Source organism: Citrus clementina, unplaced genomic scaffold, assembly GCF_000493195.1.
Source record: "Citrus clementina cultivar Clemenules unplaced genomic scaffold, Citrus_clementina_v1.0 scaffold_5, whole genome shotgun sequence".
Classification (NCBI taxonomy): domain Eukaryota; kingdom Viridiplantae; phylum Streptophyta; class Magnoliopsida; order Sapindales; family Rutaceae; genus Citrus; species Citrus x clementina.
Window position 1 is genome coordinate 22,194,284 of NW_006262201.1, and position 23,739 is coordinate 22,218,022.

General features: G+C 34.2%; 1 pseudogene; it reads left to right on the plus strand.

The window, feature by feature from the left end:
- Positions 1 to 23,534, plus strand: part of LOC112098029 — a 31,442-nt pseudogene extending 7,908 nt beyond the window's left edge.
- Positions 23,535 to 23,739: the final 205 nt, after the last annotated feature.

Here is a 23,739-nt window from a genome sequence, read left to right on the forward strand (position 1 = left end):
TCTTTGATGATTCATGTCTTGTGGCATTTGAAAAATTAAAGCAGTTGTTGACAACATCACCCATCATTCAGCCCCCAAACTAGAACTTACCATTTGAGCCCATGTGTGATGCATTTGATTATGCAGTAGGAGTAGTATTAGGACAAAGAGTTGATCGAATTCCCCATGTTATTTACTATGCTAGTATGACATTGAATTATGCACAGTTAAACTATTCAACCACTGAAAAAGAAATGCTAGCATTAGTGTTTGCATTAGAAAATTTTCGATCTTATCTCATTGGTTGTAAAATAATTGTATTCACCGATCATACTGCTCTTAAATATCTTTTCACAAAGAAATATGCAAAAACTAGGCTAATTCGTTGGGTGTTACTTTTGCAGGAATTTGACTTAGAATTCAAAGATAAGAAAGACACAGAAAATGTTGTGGCTGACCATCTCTATCGTCTCAATTTTGACACAATTACCATTAACATTAAATGAGTAATTTCCAAATGAAAAATTAATGAGTGTGGAAGTATTACCTTGGTATGCTGATATCGTTAATTATCTTGTTACAGGTCAACTTCCAAAGCATTGGACCAAGCAAGACAAAGCCAATTTTTTTACAGAAATAAAGAATTTCTTGTGGGATAACCCTTATCTGTTCAAGTATTGTACAGATCAAATTGTTAGACAATGTGTCCTAGAAAGTGGAATTCAGAATATTCTTTCATTCTGTCATGAACAAGCTTGTAGAAGTCATTTCAGCGCTAAGAAAACAGCTGCTAAAGTTTTACAATGTGGTTTCTATTGGTCAACTATATTTCGAGATGCTTACACTTTCTGTTCTTCATGTGATAGGTGTCAACGAATGAGGAACATTACATAAAGGAATATGATGCAACTAAATCCAATTTTAGTGGTTGAGATTTTTTATGTATGAGGTATCGACTTTATGAGACCATTTTCCCCTTCTTTCGGCCATCAATATAAATTGGTTGCTGTTGACTATGTATCGAGATAGGTAGAAGTAATTTCATGTAGAACCAATGATCACAAAGTAGTGATAGAATTTTTGAAAAGCAACATTGTTTCACACTTTGGATTTCCTCGAGCAATAATCAGTGATAGTGGTGTCAACTTTTGTAACAAAACATTCAAAGCACTTTTGATAAAGTATTCCATCACTCACAAAGTAGCGACCTCATATCATCCGCAAACCAGTGGCCAAGTTGAGATCTCCAATCGAGAAATAAAGCACATATTAGAAACGACGGTGAGGCCAGACAGAAAAAATTGGTCATTAAGACTTGATGATGCATTATGGGCATATAGAACGACTTTCAAGACCCCGATGGGATGTCATCCTACAGGCTAGTGTATGGAAAAACTTGCCACATACCTGTAGAACTCGAGCATTATGCGTACTGGGCCATCAAGAAATTCAACTTTGACATGCAACACGCTAGCTCAGAAAGAAGATTACAGCTGGTAGAACTTGAAGAAATTCGCAATGATGCATACAAAAATGTCAAGATTTACAAGCAGGGAATGAAAGTCTTTCATGACAAGCAAATTATGAGAAAATCTTTCACTTCAGGTCAGAAACTACTTTTAATCAATTCTCACTTGCACCTATTCCCAGGTAAGTTACGCTCTCGATGGTCTGGCCTCTTTATTGTTCACACTATTATTCCACATGAAGCAATTGAAATTAAGGACCCAAAGAACGATGTCACTTTTAAAGTTAATGGTCAAATATTAAAGTCTTATCTAGAGTACCAACCACATGGAGAGGACACCAAAATAAATTTGAGTGACCCACCAGATTTGAATTGAGATTTTTCTTTATTTTCGGTGATTTGATTTGTTTTTTTTTCTTTTTATTATTCTTTTGATAATTGAAATTATTTTTGCATAAGTGTGTTTGTTTAACCATTAAGTTTTCTTTTATCATCGTTAATCATGAGTGCCTCAGCTAAACAGCTCCTCCTGGACATTCTTAGATGACTTCAACGTGTAAAATCTCATCTCAAAAGGCAGATTTGATTTTGTAAAACACATCATATTTGGGCTCTACAACCACCAGAGTTAGTATCCCATGTTGGGGATTTAGAAAGTCAACTCAGAGACATTAAGGGAGGTGTCTACAACATCCAGTTGGAGCTTAAGGTAAATTCAATAAGAGGACGATTGTAATTTTCTTTGTGTGTTTTAGTTTGTTACTTTGTTTGTGTGCTTTAGTTTGTTACCCCGGTTAAGTGGCAGATAATGGTACTCCGTGACAATCAAGTTGGTTACTTCAGTTTCCCATAATAACTGATATTCTGAGGTAAAGGTATGGACAGAAACGAGATTTTAGCAAAGTTTCAGAATCGATTCCCTTCACTTCCTCAGAATGCCCTCCTTACAATTTATAAAACTCGGATCGAACGCATGCGATTGCTCATGAGGAATAACATACCTGCTGACATCCGCTAGTTAATCGAGGTCAAAGTACGATTGGTAGGTGACTTGCCTACTAAATTTATTGCATAAATACTTGGTTATGGTAAAGGAAATTATTCAAGAAAATGAAGAACTCGAAGAATTTCTGTTGCTTGTCATAAGTGTGCCAAAATGAGATGCGATAAAAAATCATGTTCTTTAGGAATGATGTCTGATAACAGGGAAGATAAGATTAATTTCATTAGGGATGGCTTGAATAAGGAGTTATTGGATGATATCCTTTTGTCTCTTGAAACGCATCCCAGTGGATATATATAAGGAGCAATTCTCTAGTTACGGCCATTATTCCAGAAAAAGCATGCACGATATAGTCTCGGGAATCTGACTATAAACGACCATATTTGTCAGTTTATAAGAAAACTGGATGGGAAGCCTATCCTCAACCCATAAAGGGTGTTCAAGCTGTTTCTGGACGTAAAACCAAAGGAAGATGTGAGCCACAATTGCAACTACCTCTAAATATCCTTTTACTTCACTGTTGTTTTATTTCACTGTTGTTTTATCATTTTCATTATTATTTTTAATTATTTTATTTTATCATTTTTTTCCTTTTTACTATTTACTTTTTAACTCTCAAGCCATGTGCTTTACGCGTTAATTGACACGGACATGCTGTCTCATACACAACTGTGACCCATTGTCACCAAGATTCTTAAATATGATTTGTTTTGTTAAGCACTCACAAATTATTTTTGAGAAGTGTCCCAATGACAGCTACTCCAAACAAACAATTCAAGAACATTTGTGTGCTTTCTGGATTTAACTATAGAAAACATAAAGAGTTCATTGAGGCAGCCATAGATCTTGGTTGAAGTATAGTAGAGAGAAAATTACACTTGGTGTATAGAGGAGGTAATCGAAAGTTATCAAAATTGGTCTCAGAAGCTGCTTTTGTCAGAGGAAGCCAAGTGTTAGGTGTTGAGTGTTAGAAAATGTATATTTATAAAGGAGAAAATTGTCATTTTACACTCTAAGTTTTACTAACATCCTTACTTTTATGTATTTAAGTTTCTTGTCATTTAATTATGTGTGTTACAGCTTACAGATCGGTCAATGAAAATACCTCGTGGTATTATGGAGGATGTGCTTATCCAAGTAGACAAGTTTTATTTTTCTGTTGATTTCATTGTAATTGACACTCAACCAATACAGGATTCAAGGAAGCACATCCCCATTATTCTAGGCCGACCTTTCTTGGCAACTGCAGGACTGGAAATATACAGTTGTTCTTCGGCAACATGACTATGGAGCTGAACATCTTCAACATTGCCAAGCAACCTCATAATGCAGATGATGAAATTGTTGATGTGGATTTCATAGAAACAATAGTTGATAATACTTTTCTTTCAAACCTTAGTGATGACCCTTTACAAACATGTTTAACTCACTTTGGTTTGGATTTTGATATTGACAGATCGGTCAATGCGGTCAACGCTCTACTTGACTCAGCACCATCCATGGACACTAATAAATGGAAGTCAAGAGTTGAACAACTAGCACCATGAGAGAAGAAACTCATCCCATCATTAGAATCACCACTGAAACTCGAGCTCAAACCATTACCCAACACATTGGAACATGCGTTTTTAGGAGAAGAAAGTACTTTGCCGGTAATCATCTGATCATCCCTCAATGACGAACAAAAAAGTAAGTTGTTGGATGTTTTAAAAGAGCACAAAGGAGCATTAGGGTGGATCATAGCGGACATAAAATGTATAAACCCAGTAGACTGCATGCATTACATTCACCTTGATGAAAATGCTAAATCTATTAGAGAAATGCAACATCGATTAAATCCTAACATGAAAGAAGTTGTTAGAACTGAAGTCTTTAAGCTATTAGATGCATGTATCATTTACCCTATTTCTGATAGTTCATGGGTCAGTCCTATGCAAGTTGTCCCTAAAAAGTCAGGAGTCACAGTAGTTATAAATGTTGATAATGAATTGATACCCACTAGAGTGACTACAGGATGGCGTGTATGCATTGATTATAGAAAGTTGAATTCTGTCACACGTAAAGACCATTTTCCTTTACCATTTATCGATCAAATGCTCGATAGATTAGCAGGCCATGAATTTTATTGCTTTCTAGATGGCTACTCAGGATACAATCAGATCCCCATAGCACCAAAAGATCAGGAGAAGACTACTTTCACTTACCCTTTTGGCACTTTTTCATACAAGAGGATGCCATTTGGATTATGTAATGCACCTGCTACATTTCAACGATGCATGTTGAGTATTTTTTCTGATATGGTTGAACGATTTCTTGAAGTCTTTATGGATGACTTTTCTGTATTTGGTGATTCATTTAATCAATGTTTACATCATCTAACACTAGTTCTGCAGAGATATATCGAGAAGAATTTATTCTTAAATTGAGAAAAGTGTCATTTTATAGTAAAACAATATATTGTTCTTGGTCACATCTTTTCGAACAAAGGTATTGAGGTTGACAAAGCCAAGGTGGATCTCATTTCTAATCTTCCTCCGCCCAAAACAGTCAAAGAAGTAAGATCTTTCTTTGGGCATGCTAGTTTTTATAGACGTTTTATTAAAGATTTTAGCAAAGTTTCTAGACCCTTATGTAATCTACTTACTAATGATGTATCTTTTATCTTTAATAATTCATGTCTTGTGGCTTTTGAAAAATTAAAGCAATTGTTGACATCATCACCTATCGTGTGGCCCCCAAACTGGAGCTTACCATTTGAGTTCATATGTGATGCATATGATTATGCAATAGGAACAGTATTAGGACAAAGAGTTGATCAAATTCCCCATGCTATTTACTATGCTAGTATGACATTGAATGATGCTGATGCAGCGGAAGTTTAATGTTCAAAATATTCCGTTGATTCTAGAGAATACCAGAACAAAAGAACAACTAAATTCACGTTGATTCAAAAGAATACCGCGAATTTAGGGGTTAAGACTCGTTGATTCCGTAGAATACCGAGAATTAACTAAACTCAAATACTCACAAAGAGATTTGAAAATTGAAAATATTATTGAAATCGAACATATATGCTCCAAAAGATACAAAAGACACTCATTTATACTAACTAAGAGACTTATCCTAATTTGATTAGAAAACCTATTTTAATAAGACTTATACCTAAATTAGGAATATTACTCAAATAAGCAATGCCTAAACAATAAAACTCTAAATAGGAAACCAAATTAAAGTAGAATACAAATTAATTAAAATATTCCTAAATATTATAAATTTAAATCTAATTAAGATTTCTTCAATTTCTTGCTCTGCATCAAATGCTAGCAGTAGTGTTTGCATTGGAAACATTTAAATCTTATCTTCTCGGTTGTAAAATAATTGTGTTCACAGATCATGCTACTCTTAAATATCTTCTCACAAAGAGAGATGCAAAAGCTAGACTAATTCGTTGAGTGTTACTTTTGTAGGAATTCGACTTGGAATAGAAAGATAAGAAAGGCATAGAAAATGTTGTGGCAGACCATCTCTCTTGTCTCTATTTTTACACAATTGCAGAGCCATTAACATTGAATGAGTTATTTTCAGATGAACAATTAATGAGTGTGGAAGTAGTACCTTGGTATACTGATATAGTTAATTATCTTGTTACAGGTCAACTTCCAGAGTATTGGACCAAGCAAGACAGCCAATTTTTTTACGAAAATAAAGAATTTCTTTTGGAATGACTCATATTTGTTCAAGTATTGTGCAGATCAGATTATTAGACGATGTGTCCCAGAAAGTGAAATTCAAAATATCCTTTCATTCTGCCATAAACAAGCTTGTGGAAGCCATTTCAGCGCTAAGAAAACAGCGACTAAAGTTTTACAATATGGTTTTTATTGGCCAACTATATTTCGAGATGCTTACACTTTCTGTTTTTTATGTGATAGGTGTCAACGAATAGGGAGCATTACACGAAGGAATATGATGCCACTAAATCCAATTTTAGTAGTTGCGATTTTTTATGTATGGGGTATCGACTTCATGAGACCCTTTCCCCCTTCTTTTGGCCATCAATACATATTAGTTGCTGTTGACTACATATTGAAATTGGTAGAAGCAATTCCATGTAGAACGAATGATCACAAGGTGGTGATAGGATTTTTTAAAAGCAACATTGTTTCACGCTTTGAATTCAATCGAGTGATAATCAGTGATGGTGGTGCCCACTTTTGTAACAAAGCATTCAAACCTCTTTTGACAAAATATTCAATCACTCACAAAGTGGCGACCCCATCTCATCCACAAACCAGTGGCCAAGTTGAGATCTCCAATCGAGAAATAAAGCACATATTAGAAAAGACGGTGAGGCCAGACAGAAAAGATTGGTCATTAAGACTTGATGATGCATTATGGGCATATAGAACAGCTTTCAAGACCCCGATTGGGATGTCACCCTACAGGTTGGTGTATGGAAAAGCTTGTCACCTACCTGTGGAACTCGAGCATCGTGCATATTGGGCCATCAAGAAATTAAACTTTGACATGCAGCAAGCTAGCTCAGAAAGAAGATTGCAACTGGCAGAACTTGAAGAAATTTGCAATGATGTATACGAAAATGCCAAGATTTATAAGCAGCGGATGAAAGTCTTTCATGACAAGCAAACTATGAGAAAATCTTTCACTCTAGGTCAAAAAGTACTTTTATTCAATTCTCGTTTGCACCTATTCCCAGGTAAGTTATGCTCTCGATGGTTTGGCCGCTTTATTGTTCATACTGGTTTTCCACATGGGGCAATTGAAATTAATGACCCAAAGAACGGTGTCACGTTTAAAGTTAATGGTCAAAGATTAAAGCCATATCTAGAGTACCAACCACATGGAGAGGACATCAAAATAAATTTGAGTGACCCACCAGATTTGAATTGAATATTTTGTTTCTTTTTCTTTCTTTTCAGTGATTTGATTTTTTTTCCTTTCTTTTTATTATTCTTTTGCTAATTGAAATTATTTTTGCATAAGCGTGTTTGTTTAACCATTAAGTTTTCTCTTATCATTGTTAATCATGAGTGCCATAGCTAAACAGTTCCTCCTAGACATTCTTAAACCACTTCAACGTGTAAAATCTCATCTCAAAAGGCAGATTCGATTTTGTAAAACACATCATATTTGGGCTTTGCAACCACCAGAGTTAGTATCCTATGTTGAGGATTTAGAAATCCAACTTAGAGACATTGAGAGAAGTGTCTATAATATCCAGTTGAAGCTTGAGGTAAATTCAATAAGAGAACTATTTTAATTTTCTTTGTGTGTTTTAGTTTGTTTTTCTTTGTTTGTGTGCTTTAGTTTATTACCCCGGTGAAGTGGCGGATAACGGTACTCCGTGACAATCAAGTCGATTACTTTAGTTTCCCATAATAACTGATATTATGAGGCGAAGGTATGGACAGAAACGAGATTTTAGCACAGCTTCACAATCGATTCCCTTCACTTCCTCAGAATGCCCTCCTTACAATCTATAAAACTCGGTCCAAACGCATGCGAAATAACATACCTGCTGACATCCGTTGGTTAATCGAGGCTAAAGTACGATTGGCAGGTGAGTTACCTCCAAAATTTATTGCATACATGCCTGGTTGTGGTAAAGGAAATTATGCAAGAAAACGAAGAGCTCAAAGAATTTTTGTTACTTGTCATAAGTGTGCCAGAATGAGTTGCAACAAAAACCCATGTTCTTTAGGAATGGTGTCTGATAACAGGGAAGATAAGATTCAATTCATTAGGGATGGCTTGAATAAGGAGTCATTGGATGATATCCTTCTGTCTTTTGAAACGCATCCCAGTGGATATGTGCAAGGAACAATTCTCCAGTTATGGCCATTATTCCAGAAAGAGCATGCACGATATAGTCTAGGGAATCTGACTATAAACGACCTTGTTTGCCAGTTTATAAGAAAACTGAATGGAAAGCCTATCTTCGACCCATAGAGGGCGTTCAAGCCGTTTTTGAACGTTAAACTAGAGGAAAATGTGAGGCATAGTCTCAACTGCCTGTAAATATCATTTACTTCACTGTTATTTTATTTCACTGTTGTTTTATCATTTGCATTATTGTCTTTAATAATTTTATTTCATCATTGTTTTTTTTCTTTTTACTGTTTTCCTTTTGACTCGCGAGCCATGTGCCTTACGCGTTATTTGACACTGACATGCCACCTCATACACAGTTGTGACCCATTGTCACCAAGATTCTTAAATATGACTTTTTGTTAAGCACTCACAAATTGTTTTTGAGAAATATTCTAATGACAGCTACTCCCAATAGACAATTCAAGAATATTTGTGTGCTTTCTGGATTTAACTATGGCAAACATAAAGAGTTCGTTGAGGCAGCCATATATCTTGGTCGAAGCATAGTTGAAAGAAAACTACACTTGGTGTATGGAGGAGGTAACCGAGGGTTATCAACATTGGTCTCAGAAGCTGCTTTTGTCAGAGGAAGCCAAGTGTTGGGCATCATCCCAAGAGCCCTAAAACCTTTAGGCAGTTTTTCTGACTCACTGACTGGAGAAGAGTTAGTCGTCTCAGGTATGCAAGAAAGAATAACTGAAATGCTTAATCATGTTGATGCTTTTATTTTCCTTCCAGGAGATCTTGTAACACTAGAGGCACTTATCACACTAGCATCTTGGGCCCATCTGTACATTCACCAGAAGCCTATCGGTTTGTTAAATGTCAATAACTTTTATGATGGCTTCATCGCATTTCTTAACCATGCAATAAAAAAACTATTTCATTCCTTCCAATGCGAAAAAGTTTTTTATTTGTGCTCACACTGCTAATGAGCTACTTGATATGTTACAAGCTTATAGACCAGAGCTAGACTCATGGACCTTTGTGTTGGAGCGTCCAAATAATGATGGTAACAGTAGCCGCAGTAAGAACTACAAATTAGATTTAACTCTCCGCTTGTAAATATTTTCTTCTGTGTTGCACCACCTAGGTGATGTCTTCTAAACTCTACTTCTTTCCTTTAAAACATTGAGGACAATGTTTCGTTCTGGTTGGGGGGAGGGAATAGTCCATAATTGTGGAATCTTGGTTAAGTTTTTACTAATTTTTTGTTGTAGAAACTAATTGTTGCTAACTTTTTGTGTTGAAGATGGCTAAATTTGGAGTGTAGTTACTCTAGAAACACATCTTCTTCGTTAAAAAAAAAAAATTCAGATATTTTCTTTTTCTTTATTAATTTTTTTTACAATCATTTTCTTCTTCTTTCTAATTACTCCTTTATAAATATACACTTTCAAATTTTTATTTTTTTAGTCGAAGATGGCTGAATATGGAGTGTAGTGCCTCAAGAAACACATCTTCTTAGTTAAAAAAAAAATTCTATCATTTTAAGTGTAATTTTTCTAATTAGTTTTTCTACATCATTTCACATTTCTGCATGCATATTTTCCTTTCATATTTAGAATAGGTTGGGAGATAGAATGTTGTTTAAAAAATAAAATTGTGTGATTTGTTTTAATATTGGATGACATGATGAATTTCAAATTTTAGTATTTGTATTATCTTTAGTCTTAAGTGATGTTACACTATATTTGCTACTCTATATGTTGATGTCGGAAACAAATATGAGTTGTTTGAATGAATGAACATGTCATAATAAGTAACAAGTGAGTTTTTCAGTCTATCATTTTTCGTGGAGAGTAACCCGTTTGCCCATTCTTTATATAACTTAGCAGTTTATTATTTTATACACGATCTCTAGATTTCTTTGAGTTAACCCTAAAAAAATTGTAAAATTAATAAAAAAATGTGTGTTGCTACATTTGGAGGCCTATCTAACTAGTAGATATGAAAAATTATTTAGAGCCCTAAAAGAAGATGGAAAGGCCATCTTTGATCCGTTTGAGTCTTTCTAGTCATCCCTTTTGTGAAATATCCATAGTTAACCATTTTGAGCCTTAAAAAAAAATATTTTCTTTATCAAACTTATCATCTTAACCCACTCCGATTTGGAATATTACTCAATATCTTACAAGTTCCATCACCTATTATGTTTGAGAAAAATGTAAATAATTTTTTGTTCAGTGAAGTTATGCCAAACAAAAGAAAAAAATTGTTGTTAAAAAAAAATAACAATAATAGGTGAAATCCACCATGCAATTTTCAAAAAACAAATCTCTACATTTTTCTCAAACATACACTTTATTTTCCTTATTTCCCCTCCTTTGTTAGCCATGTCCCTAACCTACGTTACGTCCTAATAAAAGTCCTTCTTGATTTTAGGGAACTATAGTCTGAAGTAGAAGCTAGTTATATGGGCTAAAAAAATGTAATCGTATATAAAAGAAAAATAATAAATCAATAAATTGGGTTGACTAGCATTTTTATTTGACTTGAGATCGTATTATTTCTAAGCTGATGGCATATTTTTTTCATCTTGGTGAGAGCATGTGATATCACTTCTTTATTATTTTCTCTCAATTACCATTCATTGGAGTGACTATTTTTATTGAGTTTAATTTTTTTGTGAGAGTGTCACTACTTTTAGTGAGATTTTGGTGTTTGACATGTCATTCTTGAAAGTAGCTATGACAAAGTCCACTGGGCTGATTCATGTGGATGGTTGATGTGGGTGTGATGTTTCTTTAGACTGGAGATAACGCTTATACTTTTATTTGCTTATTATCATTAGTCTGATTGAATAAACATGATTGTTAAAAAAAAAAATCATTTTGGATTTGAATTTTGTTTTCGCTTTATTTGCTAGGGACTAGCAATAAGCTGGTTGGGGGGTGTGTTGAGTGCTAGAAAATGTATATTTATAAAGGAGAAAATGATCATTTTACACTTCAAGTTTTACTAACACCCTTACTTTTATGTATTTAAGCTTCTTGTCATTTAATTATGTGTATTGTATTATAATTAAGTATTTTATGTATTTTAGGGGCATCATAGTCATTTTACAATGAACAAGAGATCAGACGGCAAAACGAACATCACTTTTGAACTCAGGACGGTCGAAAACCTTAGAAGGAGCATAAAAGGAAAAATGGCACTGTTCACATGTACAGTACTATTCACATGTACGGTACTGTCTACGTTACTGTTCACGACACTGTTCACATAGACGGATTGATGATGTGGCATTGACCGATGATGTGACATTGACTGATGAGATGTCACGATCCTGTTAGACTAAAATTCTTATGCACTGTTGATTGGTGACGCGGCAGCATGTTAATGGACCAAAAATTACGCGTACGGTACATGCATATACACAGGATTATTTTCAACCAAACCGCGTTACTGTTCAAGCCGGGTCAAACCGTGTCACTGTTCAAACCACATGGTCAAACTGCGTACTATTGACTGATGACGTGGCGCAATCCTGAGTGTCCAAACTGTTTTTAATCTGATGGTCATGATTTACTCAATGTATCTATAAAAAGGGGGTCTCCCCCCCCGAATTTGATATCTCTGAATCCATTTTTGGACTCCATTTACTGTAATTTCTTCTCCATCTTGTATTTTCTATGTATTTTAATAAATTCTCATTTTGCCCCTAGTTCAATTATGAGTAGCTAATTTTCTTTCAAGCTTAGGTTAAAGGTAAAGTTTCAACATGTGTCATGGGCTTTATTTGGTAAATTTATTTTTTTTCCCCTCTACTTTTTGTGGATGATTTGACTTTTCGTCGACAAATAATAATAATCTTGTCTAGATACCGCCCTAGTATCGATAAGCCCTTAGCATCATATTGATTAGAGTGTGGTTCATGAGGTGTGGATTCCCCCCTCATGATTTAATTGGCATTAATAAAGAGTATTTAGCCCATGGTGCATGTTGATACGGATCCAGATACCCAAGTACGTCATTTCATTAGATTTCTCTTCAATTTATTCTCGCCATTTCAATTCTAATTTTAGGATAATCTACTTCACTTTCACCACAAATCCAACCACCCTCATACAAAATTAATTCTACATATAATTAAAATCCACCTCCTCGTGGGATCGACACTTGTCACCATTAATCTATTCTACAATAGATTTGTGCACTTGCGAGTTCAATAAAATTTGCATAACATTAGGCATCATCCCAAGAGCCCTAAAACCTTTGGGTAGTTTGTCCGACTCACCAACTGGAGAAGAGTTAGTCGTTTCAGGTATGCAAGAAAAAATAACTTAAATGCTTACACATACTAATGCTTTTATTTTCCTACCAGGAGATCTTGCGACTCTAGAGGCACTTATCACATTAGCATCTTGGGCCCATCTGCACATTCACCAGAAACTCTCCGCTTGTAAATATTTTCTTCTGTGTTGCACCACCCAGGTTATGTCTTCTAAACTCTACTTTTTTCCTTTAAAACATTGAGGACAATGTTTCGTTCTAATTGGGTTGAGGGAATAGTTGACAATTGTGAAATCTTGGTTAAGTTTTTACTGATTTTTTGTTGTAGAGACTAAATGTGGCTAACTTTTTGTGTTAAAGATGGTTGAATATGGAGTGTAGTTACTCTAGAAACGCGTTTTCTTTGTTTAAAAAAAAATTCAGATATTTTCTTTTTCTTTATTAAGCTTTGACAATTACTTTTTTTTCTTTCTTCCTAATTTCTCCCTTATAAATATACATTTTCAAATTTTGGAGTTAAAGATGGCTGAATATGGAGTGTAGTGACTCTAGAAACGCATCTTCTTAGTTAAAAAAATCATTTTCTTTTTCTATCATTTTAAGTGTAACTTTTCTAATTAGTTTTTCTGCATCATTGTCGCCTTTCTGAATGCATATTTTCTTTTCATATTTAGAATAGGTTGGGGGGTAGAATGTTGTTTGAAAAAAAAATTTGTGTGATTTTTTAGATGACATGATGACTTTCAAATTTTAGTATTTGTATTATTTTTGTTCTTAAGTGATGTTATGCCATGTTTGCTACTCTACATGTTGATGTCGGAGACAAATATGAGTAGCTTGAAGGAATGCACATGTCATAATGAATACCAAGTGAGTTTTTAAGCTTGTCATTTTTCTTGGAGAGTAACCCTTTTTGCCCATTCTTCATACAACTGAGTAGTTTATTATTTTATACATAATCTCTAGATTTCCTTTGAGTCAACCCTTCAAAAAAACGTTAAATAAAATAAAAAAAGAAAAAATGTGTGTTGCTACATCTTGAGGTCCATCTAACTAGTAAATATGAAAGATTATTTAGAGCCCTAAAAGATGATGGAAATGCTATCTTTGACCGGTTTGAGCCTTTCTAGCTATCCCTTTTGTGAAAAATTCATAGTTAACCATTTTGAGCCTTTAGAAAAAAAAAATTATTAACTTATCTTCTTGACCTACTCCGATTTAGAGTATTACCCAATATCTTACAAGTTCCAACACCTATTTATGTTTGAGAAAAATAAATAAATAATTATTTTGTTCAGTGAAGTTGTGTCAAACAAAAGCAAAAAAAAACAACAAAAAACAAAAAAAATTGTTATTTTAAAAAAAGAAAAAAATAATAATAAATAAGCAAAAGGCGCCTTGTAAATTCCAAAATATCTCTATTTTTCTCAAATATATATTTTGTTTTTCCCATTTTCCTTCATTTGTTAGCCATGTCTCTAGCCTATGCTACATCTTAATAAAAGTTCTTCCTGATTTTAGGGAGCTATAATATGAAGTAGAAGCTAGTTATATGGGCTAAAAAGATGTAGTAGTGCATAAAAAAAAGAAAAAAAGAAAAAAGAAAATAAATAAATAAATTGGGTTGACTAGCATTTTTGTTTGACTTAAGATCGTATTATTTCTAAGCTGTGGGCATATTTCTTTCATCTTGGTGAGAGCGTGTGCTATTACTTCTTTATTATTTTCTCTCAAATTTAGCATTTATTGGAGTGACTACTTTTATTGGGTTTAATTTTCTTGTGAGAGTGTCACTACTTCTAGTGAGATTTTGGGATTTGACATGTCATTCTTAAAAGTAGCTGTGACAAAGTCTACTAGGCTGATTCATGTAGATGGTTGATATGGGTGTGATGTTTCTTTAGACTGGAGATAATACTTATACTTTTATTTGATTGCTATCATTAGTCTGATTGAATAAACACGAGTGTTTTAAAAAAAAACTTCATTTTGGGTTTGAATTTTGTTTTTGCTTTATTTGCTAGGGACAAGCAATAAGTTGGTTGGGGGGTGTGTTGAGTGTTAGAAAATGTATATTTATAAAGGAGAAAATCGTCATTTTACACTTCAAGTTTCACTAACATTCATACTTTTATGTATTTAAGTCTCTTTTGATTTAATTATGTGTGTTTTATTTTAATTAATTATTTTATGTATTTTAGGGGCATCATGGTCATTTCACAATGAACAAGAGATCAAACAGCAAAACGAACATCACTTTTGAACTCAGGACAGTCGAAAACCTTAGGAGGAGCATAAAAGGAAAAATGTTATTGTTCACATGTACGGTACTATTCATATGTACGGTACTGTCCATGTTACTGTTAACGACATTATTTACATATACGGAACGATCATGTGGCATTGACAGATGATGTGGCATTGATTGATGAGTTGTCACGATCCTATCGGACTAAAATTCTTATGAACTGTTGATCGATGACGTGGCAGCATGTCAGTGGACCAAAAATCGTGTGTACGGTACATGATTATTTACAACCAAACCGCGTCACTATTCAAGCCACCTCACTATTCAAACCACGTGGTCAAACCGCGTACTGTTGATTGATGACGTGGCGCAATCCTGAACGTCTAAAATGTTTTTAGTCCGATGGCCACGATTTACTTAATGTATCTATAAAAAAAGGACTCTCTCCCCCTAATTTGGCATCCCTGAATTCATTTTTGAGTTATATTTTCTGTAATTCCTTCTCCATCTTGTATTTTCTACATAATTTAATAAATTTCCATTTTACCCCTAGTTCAGATATAAATAGCTAATTTTCTTTCAAGCTTGGGTTGAAGGTGAAGTCTCAACATGTGCCATGGGCTTTATTTGGTAAATTTACTTTCTCTTCCCCTCTAATTATTGTGGATATTTTGACTTTTCGTCGATAAATAGTAATAATCTTGTCTAGATACCGCACTGGTTTAACAAGCTCCCTAGTACAAGGTTATTATTATTTGGCACATAAGCCCTTAGCACTATATTGATTAGAGTGTGGTTCATGAGGAGTTGAAATCCCTCTTATGATTTAATCGGCATTAATAAGAGATATTTAGCCCATAGTGCATGTTGATGCAAATCCAGATACCCAAGTACGTCATTTTAATAGATTTTCACTTCAATTTATTCCCGCCATTTTAATTTGAATTTTAGGATAATTTAAATCACTTCCACCAAAAATCCAATCACCCACACCTAGAAAATTAATTCTACACAAATTAATTCTATACACAATTAAAATCCACCTCCTTGTGGGATCGACACTCATCACCATTAATCTATTCTACAATAGATTCGTGCACTTGCGAGTCCAATAAAATTTGCACAACACATACCATATTTAAAGACACATATGAATTTTGCAAAACTTGTGAAAACTATCAAAAATTAGGATCAATTACTAAAAAATAACATGATGTCTTTAAATCTCATACTTGATATTGAAATATTTGACTATTGGGGAATTGATTTCATGGGTCCATTTCTACCATCTTTTGGATTTGTGTACATATTAGTTGCAATTGATTATGTCTCAAAATGGATTGAAACAATGTCTTGTCAAAATAATGATAGTAAAACTGTTGTTAAATTTTTAAAAGAAAACGTTTTAAGTCGATTTGGAATCTCTCGAGCCATTAACGGTTTAGTGGTCAGCTGATACATTTTGTCAACTTAGGGTAGACGATTGATACACCCTCAAAGTGTTGTAGTATTTTTTATAATGGAGTAAACTAAGGGTATACAAATGATAATTTCCCTTTTATTTGTGTAGTGTGGATTTACCATGTATTAGTATAAATAGAAAAAGGGGTGAACACACCTCTTCACACCTTCTTTTCTCTTCTTTTCCCCCCAAATTCTCCTTCTCATCTCTCTTTGTAATATATTTTCAATCAATAAAATTAGTTTTATTTCAATTTTCAAATTCTATTTTTTTAATTATGTGTTTTTCAATTTTAATAATTTCTTTTATTTAAAAAATGTTTAACTAAATATTCATAGTTAGGGGAAAGTGAAACTCTTAGTAAAAAAATATGGTTTAATCAAATTCTATTTTTAATTTTATAAATTAAAATATTTTCTATTTAATTTAATCCATATTTTATATTTTGAAAATTTGATTTAGTGTAGACAAAAATAGGAATTTGGCACAATGAATTCTTAATATCTTAGTATAAAATATGGAAAATTAGTATTTTGATTTAGTGTGGACAAATTAAGTTTTGGCACATTAAATTCTTAATCCACAATAAAATAAATGGGAAAATAATTTTAATTTATACAATTAATGTTTTGGGAAATAAAATAAATGGGAAATAAAATAAAAATAAAAAGAATTTGTTAAATTGTATTTATTACTAAGAGTGAATGCATAACCTTTACTAATTCAATTTTATATTTTTTCTTAAATAAATTACATATTTTTAAATTTTATTCTTATTTGGATAAATTTAAGTAAACAAATTAAATTTTTTTCTTATGGATCGACCTCCAACTCACCGAGATATATTATAACTAGGCGCTCTTATACTTAGGAGAAAATCAAACACTTTAAGTCGTGTCAAATTTTTTATCTCAACTTGGCCACTAATTTGTGAATGATATGGGGTCACCGGTTTGTGAGTGATGGAATACTGTGTCAAAAGAGTTTTGAATGATTTGTTACAAAAGTAGACATCACCATCACTGATTATTGCTCGAGAAAATCCAAAGCGTAAAACAATGTTGCTTTTCAAAAATCCTATTACCACCTTGTGATCATTGGTTCTACATGGAATTGCTTCTCTTATTTCGATACATAATTAACAGCAACCAATATGTATTGATGGCCAAAAAAAGGGGGAAAGGGTCCCATAAAGTCGATACCCCATACATCACAAATCTCGACCACTAAAATTGGGTCTAGTGGCAAAACATTCCTTCGTGTAATGCTCCCCAAGAGCAAAAAGTATAAGCATCTTGAAATACAGTTGGCCAATAGAAATCACATTGTGCAACTTTAGTAGTTGTTTTCTCAGAGCTGAAATGGCCTCCACAAGCTTGTTCATGGCAAAATAAAAAGATATTTTGAAATTCATTTTCTGGGACACATTGTCTGACAATTTGATCTGCATAATACTTGAATAGATAAGGGTCATTCCAAAAGAAATTCTTTATTTCCACAAAAAAAAATTTAGCTTTGTCCTGCTTAGTCCAATGCTCTGGAAGTTGACCGGTAACAAGATAATTAACTATATCAATATACCATGGTAATACTTCCACACTCATCAATTATTCATCTAGAAATGATTCATTCAATGGTAATTGTTCCATAATTGTGTCAAAATGGAGACGAGAGAGATGGTTAGCCATAATGTTTTCTATGCCTTTCTTATCTTTGAATTCCAAGTCAAATTCCTGCAAAAGTAACACCCAACGAATTAGTCTAACTTTTGCATCTTTCTTTGTGAGAAGATATTTGAGAGCAGCATGATCTGTGAGTATAATTATTTTACAACTAATGAGATAAGATCGAAATTTCTCTAATGCAAACACTATTAATAGCATTTTTTTCAGTGGTTGAATAGTTCAACTGTGCATCATTCAATGTCATACTAATATAGTAAATTACATGGGAAATTCGATCAATTTTTTGTCCTAATACTGCTCCTATTGTATAATCAGATGCATCACACATGAGCTCAAATGGTAAGTTCTAGTTTGGGGACTGAATGATGGGTGATGATGTCAACAACTACTTTAATTATTCAAATACCGCAAGACATGAATCATCAAAGACAAAAGGTACATCCTTAGCAAGTAGATTGCATAAGGGTCTAGAAATTTTGCTAAAATCTTTAATGAAACATCTATTAAAACCAATATGCTTAAGGAAAGATCTTACTTCTCTGACTGTTTTAAGTGGAGGAACATCGTAAATGAGATCCACCTTGGCTTTATTAACCTCAATACCTTTACTCGAATTGATGTGACTAAGAACAATACCTTATTTTACCATAAAATGACACTTCTCCCAATTTAAGACCAAATTCTTCTCGATACATCTCTACAGAACTAGTGTTAAATGATGGAAACATTAATCAAATGAATCACTAAAAACAAAAAAATCATCTATAAAGACCTCAAGGAATCGCTTAACCATATCAGAAAAAATGCTTAACATGTATTGTTGAAATATAGCACGTGTATTACATAATCCAAATGACATTCTTCTATATGCAAAAGTACTTAAAGGACAAGCGAAAATGATCTTCTCTTCATCTTTTGGTGCTATAGAAATCTGATTATATCCTGAGTAGTCATCTAAAAAGCAATAAAATTCATAACTTGCCAATCTATCAAGCATTTGATCGATAAATGATAAAGGAAAATGGTATTTACGTGTGACAGAATTTAACTTTCTATAATCAATGCATATGCGCCACCCTGTACTCACTCTAGTAGGTATCAATTCATTACCAGTAGTGGTAACTACCGTGACTCCTGACTTTTTGGGGACAACTTGCATAGGACAAACCCATGAACTATTAGAAATGGGGTAATTAATACATGCATCTAATCGTTTAAGAACTTCAGTTCTACCTTCTTTCATGTTAGAGTTTAACCGACGTTGCATTTCCCTGGTAGGTTTAACATTTTCATCAAGGTGAATGTAAGGCATGCAGTCTACTGGGTTTATAAATTTTATGTCGGTTATGGTCCATCCTAATGCTCTTTTATGTTTTTTTAAAACTTCCAACAACTTATCTTTTTGTTTGTCATTAGGGATGATGAGATGATTACTAGTAGAGTGATTTCTTCTCCCAAGAATGCATATTCCAAAGTGTTGGGTAACGGATTGAGCTCAAGTTTTGGTGGTGATTTTGATGATGGGCTGAGTTTCTTCTCTGATGGTGCTAATTGTTCAACTCTTGACTTTCATTTATTAGTGTCCATGGATGTTGTTGAATTAAGTAGGGCATTGACCTCATCAATTGATATGTCAATAACAAAATCCAAACCAAAGTGAGTTAGACATGTTTGTAAATGATCGTCACTAAGGTTTGAAAACAAAGTATTATCAACTAATGCTTCTATAAAATCTACATCAACAATTCCATCATTTGCATTGTGAGGTTGTTTGACAATGTTAAAGATGCTTAGCTTTATAGTCATATTGCCAAAGGACAATCGCGTATTTCCAATCCTGCATTGAATGTGAGCATCGGCAGTTGCCAAGAAAGGTGAGCCTAGGATAATGGGGATGTGCTTCCTTGAATCTTGGACTAGTTAAGTGTCAATTATAATGAAATCAATAGAAAAATAAAACTTATCTATCTGGATAACTACGTCCTTAATAATACAATGAGGTATTTTCATGGACCAATCTGCAAGTTGTAACACCACCAGAGTTGGGTGTAATTCTCTCAATCTAAGTTTCACAAATACTAAGTAAGGCAACATATTTGCACTAGCTATTAAGTACAACAAAGAATTCTCAATTATGTGGTTCCCTAAACTACATGAGATAGTGGGGGAACATGTGTCCTTATATTTTAGAGAAATTTTGTGTTAGAGTATAGAGCTAACATTTTCTGTTTAAAAAATCTTCTTTTGAATATGAATGTTTCTCTTTTTAGTACAAAAGTCATTAAGAAACTTGGCATAAGATAACACTTGTTTTATAGCATTAAGTAAAGGGATGTTAACACTTACTTATTTGAAGATTTCAAAATCTCACCTGTGGATTTTCCCTTCTTTTCTTTAGCTAACCCTTGAGGAAATGGAGGGTTAGGAAAGTATTCTCGTGGGTTAGTTTCTTCTTTTTCCTCCGATGATGAGTCCTTAGCATTTACGAGTACAATTTGAGTTGTTTTTGTCACCGTCATCTTCACTTTGTTGTCGACTTCTTTTTCTTTTCACAAGATTATGACGGCTTTGACCTCTCCATGCTACTGATGTGAACTAATACTTGTTTCATGTACTCTTTTAGGATTAGACACTGGTTAACTAGGGAATTTATCTTTCTCAATAGTCATTGCCAAAGTTTGAATTGAAGAGGCAAGTTGTCCCACCATCTTTTCGAGGTTTGAAACTGAGTTTATGAGTTGAAGCCTGCTCTCATCTCATTTCATAATTCATCAATGGTGCGATTTTGTTTCTCGATCATTGAATGAGTAAAGTTCTTGTAATTCTGGAATGCATCCTCTCATGGTCTAGGTTAAGAGTAATTATAGTTCTGATTGTATGGTCTATATGGTGGCTGAGAGGCTTGAGGAATTGGTTGCATTGATGGAGGTTGAGTTGTTGGTCCATTCTGCTGGAACGGTTGAGACTATGAAAACTTAGGGTGGTCTCTTTGTTCAGGATTATATGTGTTAAAATAAGGGTTGTACTTTGATGGTTTTCTCATTGCACTTATGGCATTGGCTTGATCTGGGTAGGAGTCATGGATATGTGGCTATGTTGATTTAGCAACCATTAAAGATGTTATTTGTCGGGAAAGACCTTCAACCATCTGTTTGACTTCTTTAATTTCTGAACTTGACTCCCTAATATGAACCTTATTCACTCCATTAATTCTTTTAATATTTCTGAGTGATCAACTTCGTTATTGGGAATTATCTGCTTGTCGCTGGAAGAAATCCCAAATCTCTGATGCACTTTTTGACATTAGCACTCCTCCACTTATTGCCATTAGCCATTCTTGCACATACGGAATAATTCTTATCATCTTTAAGGAAAGAATTAAATGGCTAGTAATCAATGACTAACCGTTTTTTACCACGAACTAATTCAAATCTTTTCTCAACATAGAAGGCTTGACAAGCCCAATCTGAATCAGTTGGTTCGATCAGACCTTGCTGAAGCAAATGAGAACATTCTTGCTTAGCAAGTAAAAGGTTTGAAGGAGACATACCCAAGTGAGAGGCTTTTGTAGGGTTTATGTCTTCGTTGAGTTTGAAAGGAAGGTGAATGAAGAACTGTTTATTTTTCCAGAAAGGGGAAGGATGATGAAATTAAGAATGATTTTCTGGACAAAACTTAAGAAGTTTTAGTGAAATATGACTGTATAGAGTTGGGACATCAGAAAGTGTATACAGACGAAGCATGTCTGTATAAGGCAAGAACATTTATTTGTAGCGAATTCCAAAACTAGTAATGAATAGATTTTTGACTAAATGGAGGATGTCAAAACCTATGAGCAAGTCTTTATCTGGAAGAGTGGAAGCTACTATCATTTTCCAAATAATGCAATTCGGAAAGAACTGAATACCAATGAGTTTTTTTGGTAATCAGAGTTGTTTCAAATGTTTTGCCATTGACTGCTCTGAATAATTTGGAATGGTTTTCCCAACAGTCTGAGGGAAGAACAGAGGGATCAATCATACTGGTATCTACACCAGTATCGATAAACCCGATAACAGTGACAGATTTATGGAACTTTAAAGGAAGAATGGACATTTTGAGAGAATGTCTGGGAATGGTTGAAACCTGGTTGACATTTTAAACTATAAAAATGACTGAAATATCATCAGAATCAGATGATTCTGCGAGGATGAAAGCAGGCTGATCATCTTGTTCTGATAGTTCTGAGAAGTTGGATTCAACATCTTTGTTTTCAGATAACAAAGAAGAATGATGGAGATGTTGGATGAGACGAACAGCTTTGGCAAATTTATGAGGACTGTTTCGAGCAAAGTGATCGCGTTTCTTGCAGATGAAACAATGGCGATGCTTCTTTTTTCTATACTGAGAAACATCTTTTTTCTTGAAATACCGGAAAGGCTTTTTGGAGGATGATTTTTTGTGGAAGTGTTTCTAAAAGTGTTTTTTCTTCTTTGTTGGACAAAAACATTTCTTCTCATCTTTGCACTCAATTTGGAGATAGGGTTTTTTGCAAGCTTCAGAAAAGGGTTTCTTATCTGCCATGAGATCTTTGAAGAACTCTTTCTGTTCATAGATTTTGTCAAGGCATAACATCGTTGTTTGAAAAATCATTCCAAGAGAGATTTCAGCTATGCTGAGATTAGTGGCAGTGAGTTGTCTTTGAAGATCAGGTTGAAATTCTGAAGGAAGTGAAGCAATGAAGACATGCTTGAGGGATGGTTCATTAAAACCGTTCAGTTTGTAAAATAGAATACTCATTCGTTTGTAATGAGATTCTAAAAGATATCTTTTGAAAGAACAACATTTCATCTGGTGATATTCTTTTCGATCTGCTTCTTTGGAAGCTGTGCGTTCACCTATGAACTGTTCATGGATGATGTTAAGGGCTGTGCCAATGGGGGATTGCATGAATTGAAGTTGTCTGTATTCTTCCAAGCTTTCTAACCAATCTCGTAAAGAACCCGTTGAGCGGGCCATGAATTCACGGAGGACATTTTCTGGATGGGCATTGGGTTTGGTTCCTTGGAGATCAATCCATGCAGTAAATTCTTGTAGACGAGAAGGCCATTTGTGACGTGGAATGTCATCAAATGTAAACCAAGATGCTGAGGAAGGTTTGGTAGAATAGTCAGTAACCGGCGGAGGCATTTGTGGAACCGGTTCTGTTGTAGCTTCCTTTTGATCATCAGAAGAACTGTCTTCTACAATAGGCATTGTAGTTGAGGCACTTGGGTCTTCAGTTTTGGTTGCCATTAATATGCTTGTAAGATCAGCATATTCAGATTCAGAATCAGTAGAAGTATGGTCTGTGTTCAGGGATGAGGAAGAGGAAAATAAAGTGGAGTCTGATGGGTTAGAGTCATATATTGGTTCGGACTCAGCTGTAGAGGAAAAGGACTCTTGGGTTCGAACTGTATGGTAATGATATTGATCCATTGGACCTTTGTCCTTTATAGGAGGTTCTAAAGTGGCTTCTAGTGAATCTTTTGGAGGTACAGGAGAAAAATGAGAGGCCTTTGATTGTGGTTCTGAGATTTTGACCTTGGATTTTGATTTTTTGGGTGAAGATGGTTTAGGTTGAGGGGTTGGTTGGAGATGTGAGAATCCAAAGAGCCAGTTGTAAACAGGCAGTTGAGGCCTGGATAGTATGTAGAAAGGTGCATAAGTGTCAAATATCGAAGTGGGAGCGGGTGTGGACGATGTCTGGGTGAAAAGTGATGGCCGGATTTTTTCAGTATCAATTCT